The following is a 22,030-nucleotide window of genomic DNA, read 5'->3' on the forward strand; positions in this document are numbered from 1 at the left end:
CGGGTCTGCCAGAGGTCAGGTCTGAAATTGGTTTTCGTTGACGGTCCAACCAAATGATCCCAAACTTCATGCATACCCTACGATGACCATGGCTTGCATGCATGACAAGTATCGTTCATATGCGACACTCGATGCAATTTCTAGGGTTTTCTGGCGACAAAACCCTACAACACTGCCCCCACGTGACGCAATGTGCGTTTTGTGTCCGAATTCATGCACACCTTGCCTAGGGGACCACATTGGCCAAGCCCACATGCTCCCAAAAGTTGGGGTCATCTCATGCATGCTTCCACATGCACCATGTACAAGCAGGACCATTCGGCTCTACCGGAGGGCAGGTCTGAAAGTGGTTTATGCGTAACCTTTTTTTCCTTCTTAAAGAGTGGCATTCTATGTCCAATATCTCGATCGAAGTACCTTTGATGCAAAAACTCTATAGGTTTGATACCCTGTATCTATTCTTCTTTACGATCTCACGAAATGATCCCAAACTTAAGCCGTAACCTACGATGACCATGGCATGCATGCATGACAAGTATCCTTCATTTCCGACACTCGATGCATGTGTAATATTGTAGAAATGATAGAGATACTATAAATATTGTTGAACATATACAAGTATACAATAACTAATACGTGTCACAAAGAGTTTTTTTAGGGATGAACCAATGATATTTATTTTGAGGGAAGAAACAATGCAGGTAGGTGGGCCGGCCCAGACCGCAAATAAGTGTCGGATCCATATTGTGCAGCCCACAACGATGCACTTTCCATGCACGTCGATCACACGCACGTCGATCACGAGAGTAGTTGTCATTCTGTTACACAATTCTGGGATCGTGCTAATCCATATGTTCCTAATCCCTACGATTGAGGAGCACGTTCAGCCTCGCTTCAATGGAGGAAAATATAGATCGCGACATTGGCCACAGGGAAGTTACGACGACCTAGGCATCGACCTCGTATATAATCTCCTCCTCCTCGCACATGTCGTCGACTAGATCGACTCCTGCCGGCGAGGCGTCGACAGCTCCGTCCGCCGCATCCCACACACCACAAAAACCTCGAGAAGATCAAGGTCGTCCGCACGTGCAGGCCGACCTCGACGAACTACGCCGAGAACGCATCGCCGACTTCTTTCATCTTCGTCGACAGATCAAGTAAATTGTCCTCTTTCCCTCGCGCCTTCAAAGTAAGCTACTTCCTCCGTCTCGTTCCTTTGATGGACTTAGGTTTACCACATAATTTCAACTAGTATGAACTGGACTAGATGCGTTCTGACCAGATGTCGTAGATGAAAACATTCTTTGGTTCTTTCATAGCATGGTAGAATAAGATGTTGTTTCTCGAGAAGCATGACGCAATACATTTTTTGTCACAAGATCCAATTATATTTTTGTCACACGATCCAATTATAATATTGTGCACATAGAACATTAAAGAGTTATTAACATTAGATGTTGATGAACCTCAAATAGGTACCATTGCTATAGACTCTAGTTTATTTACAGCTGAACAATTTGTCACCCTGTTAGTAAGACAACCAGACGAATAAGTAACAGTTTACCATATTAATTTTATAGATTATATAATTTATATGATACTCAAAGGACTTGATCAGATGCAAGTAAATTCAATTACCAATTGTAGTTATTTTTTTATTGCCTCATTTCAGCACACACTTGGCTGCATGTTGCAGTATACATGGTGATTGTTTTGTATTTCCATTAGTGTTATTTTTGCATTAGTGTTAGCTACTGCCAGAAAGTTTTATATTTTTGCATGCCTATTGTTATTTTTGCTTTAGTGCTAGCTAACGTCACGAAGTTATATATTTACTTTCAACAGGATGGACGAGCTGAATGGAGAAATAGTATGCAAAGTGGAGAAATGGTGCAAGCTTGTTGCAGATCTATCGAGCGGTCAACGCGCTAGAGTGGCTGATACATCATTGCGCAGCATGCTACAGATACCATCTATTAAAATGCGTACCCTGCTGATTAGGTATATGATTGAGAATTTTCAGGCCAGCACGGGCAGATTCATTATACAAGAGCAGGTTGGGGAGGTGACTCTCGGTGCGGTCGACGTCGAGTGCATATTTAACCTCGAGAACCAAGGACTGTCCGCTTCGGACATTCTGACTGAAGAAGGCGAGGACATGAAGGAGCGGGTGCCGCCACAATTTCTCAGTAAGACATCAGAAAACATAGTGATAGATAATCTCATTGAGGACATAATTAAAAGTAAAGCCACCGACGACGATTTCCTTCGCAAAGTATTGCTGGTCCTGTTAGGAACAATTATTGCTCCCATGTCGAGCAAGATTGTGCCAAAGCAGTACTACGCTTTGGTCTATGATGTGAAACGTATTTCAAAGATTAACTGGAATGCCTTCACCATGCGTGTTCTCCTTGATTGCCTTCGCATAGTGAAGAAAGGCAAACACCTGCGCCAATGGCCGAAAGGCAATTTGGCTCTCTTGCAGGTACACATATCAGACCTGTTGCATAATGTCAATTATCATATCATTGCAATTTTATGTGATGTATTTTACTAACTCTAAATCCTTATACTTTTTTGTAGTACTTGTACTGGGAGAAGGTGCAACCGGTCCAAGGAGAATGCGCCTATAATCCCAACTTGTCCATACAACCTCTTATGAGGAACTGGACAGAAGGTGCAGCCACTAGGAGAGATAGGTTCGACTTTGATAATGGGCGCGGCCGTGGTAACGTAAGGGTAAGTCATTGTGTTTCGTCTTTCTTAAATGTTTTGTAACTTAATACTATTTATTTTTTATTCATCACATGTACTTCAATATCACATGCAGATCGAAAATAATATCACCCAGGAGTATAGGGCTCAGGAGCCCGACATCCCAAATAATGCGCCTACCATGAAGCCAAAAACCAAGCCTGCAACTGGAAACACAAAGAAGTCGACGACAGCCGCATTGTCGAAAGATTTGATGGAGCTTGTAATGAAGCGGTGCATGGACTTCATACACACCGAGATGAGGCAAATCCCTGATATAGTTGCTGAGGTGTCACACCCAAACTTTATAGTTTAGAGTATGTTTGTTGTTTTAAACCATGCTACCATTACTAAGTTTATATTTCTATTGCAGAGGTTGTTGGAGAAGTTGAACAAAGCAGGTGTCATGTACAAGCCGGCTGCTGGCGTGCCATCCGCGGAGAATGATCCGGACGAAGTGGATTCGTTCGAGAATGGTCCATATGAAAAGAAGGAATTCGTGTACAAGGAAGACATGGACAGTGATGGACACCCGATCATTGACATGATGCAGCCTGATATAGTGCTTCCCGACCATAAAACCGTACCTGAGGTACTATGTATTTATCTTTCTGTCTATAATTTTCTCGTTTAATTTTTTTTGTCGAGAAATGTTCACACGATTTAGTTTTCAAAACAGAAAACCCCACCGAAGCTGAATGGACACAAGGAAGCTTCACCTTTTAAGCGTAATGATGTATGTGGGGCTACACCGGAAAACCCTTGGGTGGTTGGTACTTCTACTGTAGCACCTTCATCGGACATAGACATTTGTCCATCTTCTGCCAGCAAGTTCATGGCTAAGGCGAATGGAAAAAAGGGTGCAACAATCGATAAGGATGACGAGGTTATGTCCAGTAAGCAGAAGCGGACCATTCCCAAGAAATTTGAATCCCCCTTCGCACTTGACAAGCCCGGCAGGCGTACCAGCCGTGGTCAGAGAGCCGCTGGTACTAGTACTGCTACTAGAGGTATCGTAACTAACATTCTTAATTTTTTTATTTACTACCAATGCATATGATCACCATTGTTGACGTTCATATTATTTCATGCAGCTCTATTTTCGAACAATAATGTGCCGGAGGTTGTGGCAGATGAGTTGACACCGGAAATAATTGATGCTGCTGTTTCATTTGTCGAGTTAGCTGCTAGCACTGAGAAGAACAAGAACAAAAAAATTTACTACAGTGAAGGCCGTGGCATAACTCTGACTTCCGAAAGGATTCTACCGGTACTAGGCCATAGATGGCCGTTGGACGATGTAAGTACTACTTGTATGTCCTATTTTTAAAATGCTCAAAAATCTATGTCTCAACTCTCAACATGTAATGCGCTGATATTCTATGCAGGTTATTGATGCTTATATGGGACATTTGGAGCTGCGTGTTGGTCATGATCGTTACCTCTGTCCAGCGTGGAGGTCCAAATTCCTTGTAGATCGTGCTATCGCAAATGACGATCCATTGCCATCTTGCTGCAACATGGATAGTGCTCTGACCAAAGCTGGGGCAGTTAATAGAGTCACGAAAGAGTATACTGTGCGTGATAAGGTATGTAATGTTTGTGATTCATCACTACAGGATAGTTCATCATGTATTTCTTTTGCTATGTAATGGTTTTTTGCACTGTAGACGTATATCGCATTGAATATCGACAATAGCCACTGGATGACCGTGGTCATGCACATGATCAAGAAAGAGTTCCAAGTTCTCGATTCGCTCTATCCTCTGGACCTGACTGAGAGGACTGTTAAAGCACTGGTAATGTAACCAACATTTGTACCATTGCTCTTACATATTGTTTATGATTGTTCTTTAACACTATCCTCTTTATAGCGAAGGGCTATAGCACACGATATGCGTCAGGCAAATCTTATTACACCAGGGAAATATCCGGACATAAGTAAGTGGCCTATCAAGGAGTATGACATACCCCAGCAAGAGGATGGGTGAGTTAATAGGACATCATGCATAATCAAACAACAACACACATTTTTGTATTGCCCACCGCTAATGTCTGCATATGTACCAGGAACTCTTGTGGCCTTTTTGTAACAGAATGTCTAGAACATTGGGACGGGGACAAAATCACCCGCAAATTTACACAGGTATGCTGTTATTTTCGTTTGTAGACTAGCTACTATGGTGGTGTAGAAACTTCGATTCATGTAACCTTTATGTCATTTTTTGCAGGCCACCGTTGACGCAAGGAGAAGACGTTTCGTCGTAGAGTTGATTATGTCACCTTCAAACACGATGGAGTGTGTGAAGAACAAAATTCGCGAAATCGCAAGCAAAAGGCGCGCCTGAAGAATCCATGTGGCATGCAAAGATTGAAGTTTTAGTGGTTTGGATTTAGTCCGGTCGAAGGTTTCGACGGCATGATTATCTTAGGGGTTCAATCATTTTATGTAATAAACAGGGCACATGCATGTGTATGTGTCTGTCAGACAATTTGCTCGTACAAGACAATTCGGTCATAAAATTCGCTCGGAGAAGACAATTTGGTCGTACCAATAAAGTTTTGGCTTCACTTATCAATTGTTCTTGCTTAATATTTTTCTCCTTCTCCAATTTTTTATAATTGTATTTTTCACGGCTTCACTTATCAACTGTTCTTGCTTAATATTTTTCTCCTTCTCCAATTTTTTATAATATTCTATTTTTCTCTTCAACTGCTCTCGTAAGTTTCATATTAAAAATTTCACAATCTTAACTTTTTTTAAACTCTACCAAGCTTAGCATTCTGCCTTAGCTATCTGCATGTCATCATCTTGCATAATCTCCCAGTAATTCTCCCTCATCACATTATTATGAAAAGTAGTCATGTCATCTCGTTGGCTCGTTGGCTCGTTGGCTCATCAAAATATATCAAGCCAAAATGTAATATTACACTCATCAAAATTAGTCGTGTCAGCTCGTTGGCTCTATCGTGTGTTATCAGGCATCATGTTTTTCTAGTTTGTTTTACAAACCCATCATTTTTTTATTGTATGTATAATTAACTTTTTCTGTACTCACCATAATGCCAGGCACGGCCCATCTAACCACGTGAGGGGCCCACAGGCGGGGCTATCTTCCCGGCAGCGCTACACCAGCCCATTTTGCCAGGTTCACATCAATCTTTCCCCTTTTCTCGTTTCCCTTTCCAAATCCCTAGCCCTCCCTCTCTATTTGCACCTCCAAATCTCGACGCCGAAAGCATGACAGCGAGCTGGGCATCGGGTGGCGGCGGCTGCAGCGAGAAGAGCGGTGGCGACCGCAAGTTAGGTCGAACCCTGGGTCCTGCAAGCAGGTGGGCCGGATTCAGTGGCACAGGAGGCAGCGGCGGCGGATCTAGTGGAACAGGGGACGGGGGTTTCGTGGGCGGCGGCGGGCCAGGAGAACCCACGGCTAGGATTTCTTCAGTGCTACACTTTGGTGGCAAAAAGGTAAGTTCTTTACCGTTGTTCTTTACATCCCAGCATTATCGCCCATAATTCATCACCTGTGGCCATGACAAGCTCCCTCTATGTTGTCATCAGGAAACTCCTAGTGCCCGTGTCTGCATAGATGCAGACAATTTTGTGAGCGCACTTGGGGGATGTGTGTTTGAGGTTAGTGTACTGAGCATGATCTTCAAACTAGTACTGCTATTGTGGTCAAGCTGCAAAAATGTTCAGTGTTTAACGCTTGCAGCAACAAGTTCAGTTATAAAATGACTTGAATTGCTCATGATTTATTTAGGATGATATCACTTCTGAGTATGTTTAATGGGTTGATGGGGAGTGGGATAGCAAAGCAAACTCAGTCATTAAGTATCTTGCCATGAAGAACCAGAAACTGGAGACTAAGATTACAGAATATGAAGCTGAAATTAAAAGGAATGAGAAAGAAAAGAGGGCAATGGTTAAGATGCACAAGGAGATATTGCTCTATAGGGATAGGATTTTAGGATTTGGAGGTCTTCTGTATCTTGACCTGCTTGCCATTATGATTGCTGTCATAGTTATCAAGTAGATTGTTCATAAAGTTATTGACATCATTGTAATTGACATGATGAAATGATGCTAAATTATTTGCTATTCATTTTATGGGCAAAGTGTAATAGAGATTGCAGCATAAATAACATGGGGCCATAATGATTGGTAGACAGTGCACTTTTGGCATGTTCTATATTTGGCAGACAATGCACTTTTGGCATGTCCTGTATTTCACAGACAATGCACTTTTGGCATGTTCTATATTTGGTATGTGATGCACATGGGCACATCACCTAGCAACACTACTGATTTATGTACCAGACTAGTACATTGTCATGTTGCAACATAGGAGCAACATCTAGCAGCTTCCATGCAACACTGAAGCAAAGCAACAATACATATTCAATATTCAGATATTTAACTGAACTTGGCACTTAGGGTGAGCAGTAGATATTCAGTTCTTCAGCCACAAAGAACCCGATCAAACCGTACCGATTGCATTACTTATATGCTTACATATAAAAGCATACCTAACCAACATCAAACCCAAAATAATGTTAACTTATATGCTGAAACATATAACAACATACCTAACTTAAGATAACCAGCAGCTTCATCCTCCTTCAGCAACTGTGCCCATCTTCACTTCTTCAGAAATTTGAGGCGGCGTGAGCGGCGCACCACACACGGAGAAGCCTTCTTCTTGACCACCGCCGGCGCCACCTGATCCTGAGCCACCTCCTCTTATTCCACCTTCACTATGTCAGGGTGCAGGGGAAGGAGCTCGACGTCGATGGGCATTGTTTTGCCACCCTCGACGGCAACCGGCGCTACCATCTGCACGGCGTCCTCCTCTCCCTCCTCAGGGTCATCAGGGATGAGCAGTACCTCGTCCACGTCGTCCTCCACGATGTCATAGCCCAATGGCAGGACTGGCTTCGGCACGTGGCGGACCTGGTAGTCCGGGCTCACGGACGCAGGGATAGCGAGCTCGACGTCGATGCGCTCCGCCATCGACGCGACGCGTGCCGGATCTGGCCGCAGCGTCATGGTGGTGGAGCGGTACATCCACCACCTTGCACGCTGAACAGGGGAGTCGCTCAGCATGGCCTCTCGCATATCCCAGACGAGGAGGAGAGCCGGCGGGACGCCGCAGCCATAGGGGAAGGCGCGCTTCTTCTCGGCGTCGGTGAGGACTTTGACGAGGCCACACGCGTGGTTGACCAACATCTCCGTGCTAGGGAACCAGCCGCACACCTCCGCCAACTGGGCGCGCCACCCCTCGTCATCGCCGGCGAGCTTCATCATCGCTCTCTGCCAGCCAAGGCTTTTCTCCATGTAGGCGGCTGCAGCGGTCGCCGGCGGGGGTTTTCTCGATCTACTGTAGGTGGGGATAAGGGGAGTTCGAACCGACGCACGAGGTAGGTGGGTGAATGTGTGGTGGGGAGTGGTAAGTTAGGTGATTTAATGGCAGTTAGGACGTGGGGAGGGGAAATGTACAATATTCTTTCTAATTTATAGCTAATTTATTTAGGTCGGATTTTGTTGTTTATTTAGAGATGTAAAAATTTGACACTCCCACTAAACAAAGTGTCGACCGAGTTGCTACAACTAGATGATGCCCCGCGCGTTGCTGCGGGAACCGTGTTAAAACCAATCCATAAATTAGTGCCAATGAAATTAAATGTAAGAGTTTTACATGTTAAAAATGATAAAACTTAAAAGAAGTGTGTGTGGCAAAATGATGGATAAAAGAGAAAAAAAATCCCCACAAATAGAAGACATGATTGATGAAGTGGCGTTGTTTGAGTTGATAGGTTAATGCAAAACATGCATGCATGCGTTGGGAAAATAAGACATGCATGACCAATGAGGTGGCATAATTTACATTAATGCAAAAAGTAACTTATGAGCACATGCATGATTCCTTGATGCCACACAATTTTGATCGGAAGGCTGTAAATAATTGAGGTGATGTGGAAGCACGCATGTGTAGTCAAATCTAGTAGTGGGGGCTAGCTATTTAGGTATAGAAGATATATATAGGATCCAAACACGATGTTAAACGTCGAACTAAAATTGATGCCATAATGTGAAAAGGATATACTGCCATGTTCACTCGATTTATCCGTAAAAAATTGAAGCAAGTGTTCTACACTTCTTCCTTCTCCACTGTTCTGCACATCATAGAAGACAAGATAAGTTAATGAATGATAATTTTTTCAATAATCCAGAATGCATACAAACACTTACTTCTGATTTAGCTTGCATTTCTTGCTACGTTTAGTGTGTCCTAGCAATTTGCAAGCGCCGCACCGGGTTTTCAACTCATCAAAAGAGAGTGGTCTACCATTTTTCGAGATAGGGTGGTTCTCATCTACCTTTGTTGCACCTTTGCTGGACACTTTCATAGGATCTTTAACTGCGACCATGTTGCCTTCACCATCGTCTACATATTCAACCGCACGCTTACTGAAGTCAGTTATATTGTTGCTCAAATTTTCCTGTAGCAGATCATACTCATGACTCTTAGCTATCACAACCTTCAAACTATCCTGTAACTGATCTCACAAAGCTGGGTGTTTGCATGCCGCATGCATAGCTTCTGAAGCTAACACACTGACCTGGCTATATTTCATTCTTTCCTCTGCCCCAGTCCAACCATATCCCAACAGATCGCTTGTGCGCCTCGCGGGCAGTCCCAACCTTTCTTGTTTCATGAACCGAACAAGAACTAAACACTTTGGTATTTCAGATATGTTCAAGTACTTCAGTACGTGGAATATGTGTTTGCAAGGTAGACCCTTTCGAATCATTCTTCTGCAGCTGCACCATATAGGTTCTGCGGAATTTACTGCTGTACACTCCACCCAAAAACGGCTATTCCGGTTATTCTTCCAGGCCACGATGTACTGCTGTGATCCGTCTCCCAGCTTAATTTCTACAATCTGCATGCCATCAATTTTTCTAAGATCATCTTGCAACATATAGAAGTTTGCTGGAGTGAAGACGTGAGAAGCAGCTATCTCAAGTTCCCTCGAGCTAGTAACTGGCACCGGTAAACTCTGTGAGGCCATGCAGTCATCTCGCGCCTCGTTTTCACGGATACGTACAACGGCGTTCTCATAATGCAAAATCATATCCACCAGGGTCATTTCACCGTCTAGGTGGAGGTGAAGGCATGAGTTTAGGCTTTCACTCCGCTGCTTGCTTTTCATGCCAAGCCAAAACCCCTCTGTCAGATAAGCCGCGGCCCACAGTCTCCTCTTCTTATACATCCGTCTCAACCATGTTACTGTTTTTCCGACTGCCATCTTTTGGTAAACGCGTTCCATCTCTCCTCAAACGTGGTCGTGGACGTGCTGTAGTACAGAAGGGTTCGAAACTCCTTCAAGGACTTGGGACTGAGGTGAATCTTCATATTTTTTTCTATATGCCACGTACATATACGGTGCCACACGTCTGGCAAGACTTCGCGAATTGCCTTGATCATCGCAGCGTCGGCATCTGTGATTACACTCTTCGGCATCTTTTGACACATGGACCTCAAAAAAGTCTGCAGCAGCCACACGTATGTCTGTTTGGTCTCGTCCGAAACTATGGCACAACCAAAAACAGTGGTCTTCCGGTGATTGTTAAGACCAACAAAAGGTATGAATGGCATACCATAGCGGTTCATCTTGTACGTGCTGTCAAATACAAGCACATCACCAAAGTCCTCATAGTCATGACGAGACTGGGAGTCACACCAGAACATCCTATTCAAGTGTCCTTCCTTATCTAGCATGTACTCGAAAAAGAAGCTAGGATCCCTCTGTTTCCTACTGGCCATGATGCCTATGGCTGTGGCAGCATCACCTTTTGAAAGCAGCTTCCTCTTCTCCCTGGCACAAAGGTTGTATATTTCACGCCTGGTAAAACCAACACCGCCATACCATACATGTTTGCTGATGAGGCAATCCATCATGTCGTGAATTCTAATCCCTGCAGCTCCCATGGACATTATCTCATGCTTCTGAAACTCTTTGATTTTTCTGTGGGACCAAAGAAAAGGTACCTCGTCCGGTCCTGCCAACATATGGCTATGCTTGTCGTCAAAACTTGCAACATACCAAACCCCACGCTTTTGGTCAAGCTTGACAATCAGGTGTGCTTCGCAAAAGCAGCGTGTCTCGGCTCTGAGCCGACGGCTGTGCCCTTCCTCGGTTAGCAACTTGCTATCACGTTTCCCTTGTCTGGAACAAACAAACTTCCTATAACGCATAAGATGTGCCTCGGTTTTGGTATACCTGACCTTATTCTTCCTAATGCTGAAACCATTAGCTCTAGCATAGCTGTTGTAGAAATCATACGCAACATCGTGAGTAATAAAAGTCATGTCCATTATCTGCATGAACATATCCCTCTTATCATCTGCACTGGCAGTATCTTGGACATTCATTACCCCACCATCTTCTGTCACCTACACAATCAAAACATAGCCATGAAAACTGTTTTGTATGGTTTAACATTACTTACATCCATAGAACATTGATTACACACATACCTCACTCATGATGACCGACGACTCGGACTCCCCAGAACCAGGTGCATCTAATGATTCATCGTTAAGGTCTGTCTCCACGTCGGATTCACCGTAATAGTCGTACGCATTATGACATTCGGAAATGAACTAAAAAATACAACACAAATACATAATTACTTATCATATAATGTTCTAGAAGAAATTCAATTTCCATGCCAACAAAACGTTTCACTTACGTACCTGACTAATGTAATCTTCATTCGAGAGCTCCGAGTTGTTTTCCTGATCATCATCAAGCTCATCCATCTATAAATTTTCAACACAAAGATTAAATGTTGTCAGATGCCACCAAAAAATTACAACATGAAAATGCCACACACATTAAGATCGTCCCATTCGTTCCCATTCTCTGACTGATATTGATGATCTGAATTTTCATTATCTCACCAATCTTCTATCCAGTCTTTCAGCAGTTCTCCAAACTCCATGTCTACCATGATATCAGTTAACTCCTCGTCTGCCATTTCCTACAACCAATAATATGTATCATCACATGTGCAAACATTATCAATGATGAAATATAAAACACATAGAACATGATCACGGATGTTATGTAAACGACCACAATGGAGGCCGTTCAGATCTGCCAAACTTAGTAAGGAAGATGGACACGACACCCATCGAGATCACTTTCAATCGCGAGGAACTGCACGATCTCAAAACCTAGCTAGATCTGTGATTACCTCTGCCGTCGGATACCTAGGTTAGCCGCCACATAAATTAACGATCCACATGGTGCACACAACCGACGGCAACCGACGCTACGTGAACCCAGATCACGAGGAGCAGCACTACCGGAACAAGATCCACGATCGCATGCGCCGCCGGGTAGCTAGGTTACCCGCTCTGCTAGGTTAACCACTGCCACTGGCGCGGCGGCAGTTCGTTCGATGTTGCCGCGAGCGAGACTAGAGGGGGGACGCGGGATGCGGTACCTGTGTGCGATCGTTGGAGATTCACGACGTTGTCGCGCCCGCTGTCCGACGAGATCGCCGGCGACGAGATAGCCGCCGGCCGGTGGAGATCTACTATGTGACTTATGGAGCTGCGTCAATTCTATTGAGATTGATGGAGCTGCTCGCGTGAATGATTGGATTCGGCGGGTCTTACGTGGACGTGGGGTCGTGTGATGTTTTTTTCGGACCAGGGTACTGTACGTATACGGTATGGGTTATACAAGGCTAGACAGGGCTTGGATCTGGGCTGTGGCGGGCCAGGAAAAAAACAAATTCGCGGGGACAAAAATACCCCTCCGAAATTAGGTTAGGGGGAGCACCGGAGCAGGCCTCCGTGTGCAGAGCCGACCCAATCCAGATAATGGTGGTGCAGGCCTTGACCAGCTCCGCCACTGTCTGCATGTTCGGCCACCAAGATGCATCCTTGAGGTCGCCGTGCCCAACCTCTCGCACCTCCTTCCACCCTGCCTGTAGCTCCACGTCTCCCAAGAGCACACTGTTGTCGCGGTAGTAGATGGCCAGGTAGTTTCCACCCGCTGCTCGATGGCATGCCAGACGGCCATCCCGTCCGTCGCGTACGTACGGGTAGTCCTCGATCAGCAACCGCACCTTGTACGGATACATGGATTATTGACTAATCCTCGCATTTAATCGATTGTCCCTTTTTTAGGGGTATTTAATCGATTGTCCTGTTTAGTTAATATTCTACCCACCTCTTGATTAGATAGTCGAGGAGATCTTGCTCGGTGAAGTTCCAATTCTTGTAGGCAATGGAAGACATCGGCATCGCGTGCCTACCCGGGAAGACAGTCAACTCAGAGCGTGTTTGGTTGCCGTAGACAACATTAGCTGCATTGCATAACCTTCTCAACTCAGCCTGGCTATGCAAATGCAGCCTCAAATGCACCATCTGCGCATGTTGTTTGGTTATCTGCATGCCCTCTTGCCTGCATGGGTAGAACCACACTGCCTGGTGTTTGGTTGCCTGCATATTAGTGGACAAACCCAAGGCATGGTGTTTGGTTGTATGCAACGCCTGATGTGGGGTAATCTCTTTGGCTAGTTGGTGAGGTTACCAGCATACTTCGGCACAACCATGTAGCACACATCATAAGCAAAAGCAGAGTATAAACAGAGGATCAACTACTTAAGAACATATTTCAGATAAGCAGTACCACACTTCATAATAGTTCTACGCATAAACCATAGCAGACTCGATAGTACTTAGGGAGGACCCGACCCTAGTTCTTGGCGGCGAAGGCTTCGTCATGCTTCCCGCACTTGTTTATGACCTCAATGCCATCATCGTCGAAGATGATGACCATGAGGGTGTCGGGAGTGAGGGGCTTGAACGTCACCATGTAGCCGATCTTGATCTGATGAACGGTTGCATAGGTGGCCCAACCCTGATCCAGGGCCACCCTGCTGTTCATCAGCTTCACCGTCACCTTTCAGGAGCAGTCAGTGTTGTTCCTGAGCTTGAACTCCGTCGGCACGACGACAAAGTGCTTGGTGAAATCCAGGGGCATGGGGATGCACTCAAGCTTCAGTGCAAGGATGACCTTGCAGAAGTGAGTCGAGCCATCCTCCTCATGGTAGTGGCCGTAGTTGCAGCACTTGTTGCTGGGGGGCTCCTCCATGCCCTCGTCATCGCCACCCTCAGGCATCTTCGGGTCTTCCTCAGCGGTGGGCGGCAGCACAACCTCGTCGGGCATTCTGTGAAGGGGCTGCTTGCCCTTGTTGTCAACGGCCGGGAGCACCTCATTGCTCTCCTCGATTTGCACACAATTCATGGAGTCAGGCACAACACAGAGTTCATGGCTTATTGAAGAGCATGTAGTTAAAACGGCATGACTATCACTCTTCTCGTCCTCTCCATCGCCACTATATTTACTCACCCTGCCCAACACTACTTACCCACCCCTCTCTTCTCTCACTGTCAAACTTCCTCCTCCCCATCGCCATGAGCTCTACCTCCAGCTCCAACGCCAACCCCTTCCCTTGGGGTATTGGCTGGAGGGCCTTCTTCCTAGGATGGTCGGCAGGTGACCACACCAAGTTCGAGAACACCGTGGAGGTGTGCTCGAACTTTGGCTCCATGCCTGACATGCAGAAGGAATCTAATGCAGTGCTCATGGAGGCCACTGCAGAAGAGCTGAAGACGCTAATTCCTGACCCAGTGAAGGGTGCGATGGCAGTTGCCATCATTCGCTCAGCCATGAATCAGGCCGTCTCTGACGATGCTAAATAGATGAAGAAGTGGTGTAAGTACAAGAACTACTGGGCTCCTAATGACCGTCGTGCCGCAGTGGACTGGGATGCGGCTATCGCGCCGCCGGCGGTCATCGGTGGGGAGCCTAAGGAGGAGGAAGAAGTGGTGCAGATGCCAGCGAGGGAGACGGAGTTAGGCCGTCGTACCTGGCAGGTCGACCTCGACTCCACCGAGGAGGACGACAATGACCCGCCGGCCCGCACGGCGATGAAGAAGAAGATGAAGGCCAGCGGCTCGAACCTCCGCTCCGCATGTCGGTGACGGCCGCCGCAGTGAGCCGATGTCTGTTATGTACCCCCTATCCCCCAATCTCCTTCTGCATCTGCATCTACCTCTATTCCGATCTTACATGAACTACTTTGAAGTACTATGAATTCGTACGAACTCGTATGAACTAGTATGAACTACCTCTACATGCTTATCTACCTCTATTTCCCATTCCCCTCCGTCGTGGATCGAATCTATCGCCGGATCGAATGGGAAAAAGTACTGCATGTCGAACAGAGAGAAGTGCTTACCGCCATTGCCGCAGGCCAAGTGATGATCCGCTCACTGGTGATGGAGTCCGGTGGTCTTCTTGCTATACTCCGATCCGCCGCCACCGGTGAGAGTTGGGAGAGTGGGTGAGAGTGGGCAGAGGGAGCGGTGAGGGGCGTTGAGGCTAATAACTGCAGGCGCTTTGGGAAGCAACGTGGCTTCTCAAGCGTGGCCGCGCGCGTGCAGCCGCCGGTGCCCACGTGCACCGCTCGGGCCTGGCCCTAGAGAAACTCCCGATTCGTGCGTTCCCAGGGAGCCAGGCCCATGAGTGCTTTAAGGTTCGTGCCATGCGGTCCGAACAGTGAAAGCAAGCAACCAATCAGCCCGTTTTCGTCCCCCGCGAGCCACGCCGGGCCTCAGGCAGGCTACCAAACACGCCCTCGATGACGCTGTCCTCCTTGATGAGAATCTCTCGCCCGCGTGCATTTATGTTCATTGTGTCACGGTAGTGCAGATGAAGGGATTTAATTGCATGGAAGTACCATAATTAGGGCAGAACGTGCAGACTGGTACTACCAACTTTGCCAATTTTAACATGAACTCAACTTCCGTAACAAAAAATGCTCATAATCCAACAAACAAAAGTGCATTATGTCAAACAAAGTTCATGATTCAAAAAAATGCACAAAAAGATAGCATCAAACATAGCATTTCAAATTTCATCCTTGAGACGCGGAGGAGGTGGTCCATGCCCGGAGGTAGTTGCCGCGACCGCTGACAGCATCAAATCAGCCGAAGTAGCCACGGTCGCCTTCGCCTTCTTTGCCGCCCGAGATGGAGTCATGACGGGGTTGCGCGCCGCCACCACGGGGTTTAGCCGCCGACTTCTTCTTCGTCGACGAGGCACTTGTTCCCGCTGCTGTGACCGGCCAGGGTCTGGCGACACCAACGTGGCGGGATGGGGGGCGCGACATGGTGGCAGAGGCGGGGTCGGGCAAGGTTGTAGCACCGGCAGCAGCCGCGGCGAGGTGGGTCGACTGGTGAAAGAACATGCGGTGCCCCCATGTTTGGTTTTGGTAATTAATGACAATCTCTATGGACTAATGGTTGTCTTGAGTTATATTTGAAGGTTTTGTCCATAGGCTTTTCTTGAAGTCCATGTGTTGGTTTCAAGGAGTTTATGAGTTGACCAAGGTGCTATTAAGGAATTATCCAAAGATTGGTCATGTGAGTGTTGAGCTTATTGCAAGCATGTCTTGAAGAATAAGATTGTGTGATCATTCATGTTTACCTTCAAGACATCATCCAAATGAAGAGAGTTGGAAAGATTCAAGGTTGATCAAGACTAAGTCAAGAGTGAATCAAGTTGATCAACTCACAAAGCGTAGAAGATGTACCGAGAGGGATCAAGTGATCCCATGGTATGGTAAGCATTGTCCATTGCACTTTGTGTACAAACCCATTGTCTATGTGAGAGTTCTATGTGGGGTTAGGTACGTGTCCATGGGCTTGCGTCAAGAGGAAGATATCATATAACCCATGGAAAGGATGACATCAAGTGGTGATCGTCATCAAGATTGCCGTGTGCAAGTTCAAGTGGAGCATCACGAAGAGATCAAGTGCTTGAATCTTGCCATCCATTGTGGTGTCAATGGACTTGTGAAGATGTGCCAAAGAGTGGCTCACCCATAGTGGACTATGGGGGAGCAATCATCTAGTCTTCATCGAGCCAACGCAATCAGGAAAGGTGGTCCAACTTGAGAGTGTCAAGATCGTCATCATCTAGCTCAAGTGGACCATGTGCAAGGAAAAGGTTTTCCCTTGATACGTTTTCTATTTTACCGGTCTCGTGGTGGTAGTTGGGAGACCGGGTTATAGTATCGTTTGCCATTCTATCAAGGGGGACTCTCAAGTTGGCATCTTGATCGTATCGTTAGTAGAGAGCTGAAACCATTGCATCCTTGCATCATGTTTCTTGGTTCTTGTTTGGTTCTCTTTGTGAGTCTTAGAGCTTATGGTCATGTTGATGACAAGCTTGAGTTCATCGAAAACGGAGTTTGCATGCGTCTTTTATGATGTTTTCGGTGTTGGAGGTTTTACCGGTCTTATTCGAGGAAGGGTTCTCACCATTTTCTTATGGGCCTTTTCTCATTTGCTTATTATTGATATTTCTATCAAGATTGTGTTAGCCCATGTCGTTAGCTTTCCAACAAACTTGGTTTCATTGAATACGGAGTCCGTTTGCAAAGGTTGTGGTTGTTTTGGTAAAGGCTGCATCGGTACTACCGCGACTAGAGCGGATGTAAATTTTTACTACCGCTCCAGAGCGGTACTACCGCAGCTCCTGAGCGGTAGTACTGCACCGAACCAAAATCTCGTGTTTTGCTCAGCGGAGGTAGGCACGGAAGTATTCTTTTAGTACCACTTGCAAGCAGTAGTACCGCTACCATTTGCGGTAGTGCCGTGAGGACGAGCGGTACTACCACTCCGGCGGTTCTACTGGCCTTTTGCCTCCTCGCTGTTGTTTTTCAAAGGGGTACTACCGCCCTAGCGGTAGCACCGCTCCTTGGAGCGGTAGTACCGCTCTGTGCGGGCTGTGAGCATAACGGTTGGATTTTTCCCCACCTATAAAAGGGGGTCTTCTTCCCCATTGAACCTTATCCCCTTGAGCTCGTGTTCTTCCCCCATTGTTGACCCTCTTCGAGCTTGCTATCTCTCAATCCCTCCATGGATTCTTGCTAGTTTTTTAGGTAAAAGAGAGAGGAGATCTAGATCCACATTTCTAACAATCACTTTCTCCTCTATGTGAGGGGAACCCCTTGGATCTAGATCTTGGAGTTCTTGGTGTTCACCTTCTTGTTCTTCCTATCATCTTCCTCCCTAGCATTAGTTGCTTTGGTGGGATTTGAGAGAGAAGGACTTGGGCACTCCGTGTGCCCTTGCCATTGCATTTGGTGCATCGGTTTGAGTTCTCCACGTGATACATGGAAGTTACAAGTTGAGAAGCTTATTACTCTTGGGTGCTTGGCACCCTTGAGCTTGTTACTCTTGGGTGTTTGGACACCCTAGAGCTTGTTCCTCTTGGGTGCCTTGGCACCCTAGACGGTTAGTGTTGTTTGAAGCTCAATTATTGTGGTGTAAAGCTCTGAGCAAGCGTCGGGGTCTCCAATTAGGTTGTGGAGATCGACCCGAGCAATTTGACGGGTACCAATGACTGTCCCCAAGGGTTGCCAAAGTGTACGGATTCGGTGACCGCCCCCAAGGGTTGACATTTGTATGGGTTCGGTGACCGCCCTCAAGGGTCCCTTAGTGGAATCACGGCATCTTGCATTGTGCAAGGGCGTGAGGAGATTACGGTGGCCCTAGTGGCTTCTTGGGGAGGAGCATTATGCCTCCACACTGCTCCAAACGGAGATTAGCATCTGCAAGGGTGTGAACTTCGGGATACATCGTCGTCTCCGAGTGCCTCGGTTATCTCTTACCCGAGCCCTTTACTTCTGCACTTTACTTTGTGATAGCCATATTGTTCTTTGTCATATATCTTGCTATCACATAGTTGCTTATCTTGCTTAGCATAAGTTGTTGGTGCACATAGGTGAGCCTAGTTGTTGTAGGTTTTGTGCTTGACAAATTAACCGTTAGGTTTATTCCGCATTTGTTCAAGCATCTACCGTAATTATTTTAAAACGCCTATTCACCCCCCCTCTAGGCGACATCCACGATCTTTCAATTGGTATCAAAGCCTCGTCTCTCTTTGTTGGGCTTAACCGCCTAGAGAGTAAAGATGTCGACTAGGGGATTAGGTTTCTCTGACACTCTTAGTTTTGATGGCACAAATTTTGATGTTTGGGTAATTCGCATGCTTAATCTCTTTAGGGTCATGGACCCAAATTTAGAGAGAATTGTAGATATGGGTTTTTCTCCTCCAAAGGATCCCCAAAGATTATCTTTAGAGGATGAGAAAAACTCTTATCTCAATGCTCAAGCTTCTAATGTTCTTTTCGATGCTTTGAGCAATGTACTTATATTTCAACTCATGCCGTTCCGGGATGCTCATGAGTTATGGACAAAGCTCCAAGATAAATATGGTGTGTCCAAGATTTGTAAGGATGATCATTCTCCCTCCACCTCCGGCCGTGTTGCATTCTCAACTTCTTCTACTTCACCTACATGTGGTTTTCCACAAGGTAATGACATGGTGAGTAGTGGTGTTCATTGCAATGATGATAGTGGGCTTATTGTTGATAATCCTTCATCACTTCCTTATTGCAATGCTTCATCTTTGGACTTTAGCACTTCGAGCACTCCAAATGTTTCACATTCTTGTGTTGATAGTTCTTGCATATCTTGTAGAAATTGCTTGACTAAATCTCATGATAATATGCTTGCTATATCTTGTTGCCATGATAAAAGTGCATGTATTTCCTCGAGTTGTTGTGCTAACAATGTAGAGGAAACCCAACACTCCATGGAAGAAGATGTGGTCTTGAATGGTGCTTCAAGGGATCCTACATCATCATCTATTGCTTTTTGCCTTATGGCCAAGGCTTCAAAGGTTTCTCCCACTTTGAATCCCAATATATCTTGTGATGATATTGATGATGGCAAGAGTGATGATGATGTAGATTATGATGAAGAGAAGGATGATGTTACCTCCTTAGAAATTAAGGGGGAAATGATTTTTAAAGCTCTTCTTAAGAATAAAATTGCACGTTCCAACTTCATGGAAATCATGTCGATTGCTATTGAGAGCAAGAAATATATTGATGAGTTGGAATCTCATCTTGAGGAGCATTAGGTCACCATTGATAAAATGGAAGGTCATGAGCGTGATTACGCTAATGAGATTGCAGACCTCTCTCAAGCTCTTGAACTTGAACAAACCACCAAGGAATCTCTTCAGGAGACTTTTGCTCTAGAATTATCTAGAGTGAAGGAATCTAATGATATAGCTCTTGAGGTGGCCAATGTTTTTGAAACTAAAAATGCTAAGCTTGAAGTTGCTCATGCTAGACTCCTTGAGGATTTTGAGCACCTCGAAAATGGCTCAAGGGTCATCAAGGGTGAGCTCATCAAACTCACCGAGTCTCATGCTCAACTTGAAGCTTCTTATTTAAAAGAGATTTCCAAGTTACCTTCTCCTCTTGTTGTTAATGATGATGCTTGTGCTACTAACTCTACTTCTTATGAAGCATCCATTTTAAAGTAGAATGTTGAGCTAAGGGCTCAACTTGAGTTGCTATCTAGCAAGTATGGGAAATTGGAAGAAAGTCATGAAAAGCTTTCTAGCTCTCATGATGATCTTCTTGTATCCCATAATGTGCTAAAAATAGCTCATGAGGCTATGATTGCTAAGGTAACATAGAGTGAGCCTCATGTGGATATTATCACTACTTTTAGTCAAAATGCTATATTGCCTTGTGCTAGTCCTCGTAATTCGTCTATGCATAACATTGGTACATCTTGTGATGAATTGATTTCCTTGCCTTGTTGCTCTAATGATGAAGCTTATACTTCCTCTAGTACTTGTGTTGATACTAACCATGTAGAGGAAATCAAAGAGCTCAAGGCCCAAGTTACTTCTTTGAAGAAAGACTTGGAAAAGAGTCATGAAGGGAAATACACACTCAACAATATCTTGAGTGTGCAAAAATCCCCCAATGACAAAGGTGGACTTGGATTCAACTCCAACAAGAAGAAGAAGTCCAAGTTGAACAAGAAGAATGGCCAAGAACAAGTCAAGAATTCGGCCAAGATTGTTTGCTTCAAGTGCAAAATTGAAGGGCATCATGTGAGATCTTGCCCATTGAAGAAGAAGGCCATTAGTGACAAGCAACAAGGGAAGCGACCACAAGTTCAATCTCATGCTCAACCACAAGTTGAAGATGCCTCTTCCCAAGAATACTCAAGCTAATGCTTCTCAAGTTGAGAAATCAAGTGAGAAGAAAGTGAAGAGTAGACGTTGCTGTCGTGAGAAAGGTCACGTTGCTTCTTCATGCACTAGTGGTAACTTATCCAACCCAATTATTATTGAATATCTATTCTCTTGGGAAGGATAAGGTTGGCAATGTGTTTGCCAAGTTTTTTGGTACTCAAAGTGGTGTCAAGAAAAGAACCATTTGGGTTGCCAAGACTATTGTGACTAACCTCTTAGGACCCAACTTGGTTGGGGACCAACAAGCTCAAACTTGATCAATAGGTGTTGTTGGAGGGCATTGGAGACTTGGCTACATTATGAAGAATTAAGGGGACTTCATCATTCCTTTTGTCTCAAGCCAATTCAATTAGATTATCAAGTTTCCATCTTATATCCAATGTGCCTCCTTGCGGTAACTTGTACTTTAATTGGTTACATTGAAAGTTACTTGCCCCCATGCATGTTTTGGTTTTGTTCCTTGCATGTGTTTGTATATGTTGTGCTTCCAACTTTCTTATCTTGTGCAATTAAGTATGTGTGTGTTGGTTTGCACATCATGTACGTGTGTATCATGCGTTGAGCCTTTTTTGCTTCTTATTTGTATCCTAGTTGGCTCGTGTGAGAGATTGATGGAACATCCCATTTTGGGGGAGTGATGTGCTTTGTGCACCTCACAATCCTATAACTATGTACATGAGTAATACCATCTAGTATTGATATTACAAGATTATCTAGTTGCTAGGTGGTATCACTAGTAGAAAACAGGGCTTTCGTCCAGGCCTGTTTAGCCCATTAGTCCCGGTTCAATCCAGAACCGGGACTAATGTGAGCATTTATCCCGGTTCGTGCGGCTAAGGCATTAGTCCCGGTTCACCTGTGCCCTTTAGTCCCGGTTTGTGCCTCAAACCGGGACTAAAGGGTGCGATGCCCATTAGTCCCGGTTCCTGCCTCAAACCGGGACTAAAAAGTAGACCTTTAGTCCCGGTTTGAGGCACGAACCGGGACTAATGGGGTTGAGACCTTTAGTCCCAGTTCGTGCCACGAACCGGTACTAAAGGTCCCATTT

The 22,030-nt window shown here is 45.4% G+C and overlaps 1 pseudogene; it reads right to left on the minus strand.

Annotated features, from left to right (window-relative positions):
* LOC119320838 overlaps positions 1-13,208 on the minus strand; it is a 24,051-nt pseudogene extending 10,843 nt beyond the window's left edge.
* Between the last annotated feature and the right edge of the window lie 8,822 nt (positions 13,209-22,030).

Source organism: Triticum dicoccoides, chromosome 6B, assembly GCF_002162155.2.
Source record: "Triticum dicoccoides isolate Atlit2015 ecotype Zavitan chromosome 6B, WEW_v2.0, whole genome shotgun sequence".
In the NCBI taxonomy this organism is placed as follows: domain Eukaryota; kingdom Viridiplantae; phylum Streptophyta; class Magnoliopsida; order Poales; family Poaceae; genus Triticum; species Triticum dicoccoides.